Source organism: Podarcis raffonei, chromosome 8 (genome assembly GCF_027172205.1).
Source record: "Podarcis raffonei isolate rPodRaf1 chromosome 8, rPodRaf1.pri, whole genome shotgun sequence".
NCBI classification, from domain to species: domain Eukaryota; kingdom Metazoa; phylum Chordata; class Lepidosauria; order Squamata; family Lacertidae; genus Podarcis; species Podarcis raffonei.
This window is the reverse complement of record NC_070609.1, coordinates 596457-597778: the sequence shown is the minus strand read 5'-3', so window position 1 is coordinate 597778 and position 1322 is coordinate 596457. Positions and strand designations below refer to the sequence as shown.

Genomic DNA, 1322 nt, shown 5'->3' with positions numbered 1-1322 from the left:
CTGAATACCTCATGTGATCTAAGTTAAACACCTCCTGAGAGCTAGCAGAGATACCTTCTCAGCTAATTGTTGAACTGTTAGGCTCTCTGAGAGCTTCTGTTTAACTCAGTGGAAATTCCATGTCATACTGTTTTTAGCAGTACACATACAGACCCATGCAGAATTATTTTTCCATTTCAATGTACAGTTAATTAAACAATCATACTCAACAAAGTCTGCCTAAGTCTTTTTCGTTCAGCCGCCGAGGAGCAGCCATGGCGGAGCCAAAGGTATTGGTGATGGATGGACGTGGCCACCTGCTGGGTCCTTTGGCTGCCATTGTGGCTGAGCAAGTATTGCTGGGGCGCAAAGTGGTAGTCGTGTGATGTGAAGGGATCAACATATCCGGCAACTTCTACTGTAACAAACGGAAGTACCTTGCTTTCCTGCGTAAGCGTAAGAACGCCAACCCGTCCCGTGGTCCTTACCACTTCCGTGCCTCTAGCTGGATCTTCTGGAGGACAGTACGAGGAACGCTCCCACGCAAGACCAAATGGGGTCAGGCTGCCTTGGAGAGGCTGAAGGTCTTTGATGGCATCCCTCCTCCTTACGATAAGCACAAGAGGATGGTGGTCCCTGCAGCTCTGAAAGTGGTCCGCCTCAAGCCCACACGCAAGTTTGCCTATTTGGGTCACCTTGCCCATGAGGTTGGGTGGAAGTACCAAGCCATCTCAGCTACCCTGGAGGAGAAGGCAAAGGCCAAGATTCATTACACAAAGAAGAAGCAACTGAAGAAATTCCAAAAGCAGCCAGAGAAAAATGTGGAGGGCAAGATTGCAGAATATACAGACATCTTGAGGCATTACGGCATTACGGTTTAAATAAAACTATTCACAATAAAAAAACAACAAAGTCTGCCTAAAGCATCCTTGGATATCATACTTATTCTAGAGGGTTTTGCAACCTTGTCCCAAAAGCTTCTGGAGTTCAGCTGCGTACAAATAGTGATACTGATCTGCCGAAATAGGTACCGTATTTTTCGCTCTATAACACGCACCCAACCATAACACGCATGTAGTTTTTAGAGGAGGAAAATCCGTAGGCATGCCACCCGTAGGCATTCCCTCCATAACACGCACAGACATTTCCCCTTACTTTTTAGGAGGAAAAAAGTGAGTGTTATGGTGCAAAAAATACGGTATTTGCATTCTCACAAATGCAAAGAGGAAGTGTCATTCCTAAATAAAACACCCTCTCCTACTTATCTAATTCCCTCCAACAAGTTAGAAGGGACCCCCCCCCCGGACAATCTAGTCCAGTGCTACAGGTATCGCAGAGGTTGT

The 1322-nt window shown here is 46.2% G+C and overlaps 1 pseudogene; it reads left to right on the top strand.

Annotated features, from left to right (window-relative positions):
• The first annotated feature begins 215 nt into the window (after window positions 1-215).
• On the top strand, window positions 216-875 carry LOC128418184 (60S ribosomal protein L13a-like; annotated as a pseudogene).
• The last annotated feature ends 447 nt before the right edge of the window (window positions 876-1322 follow it).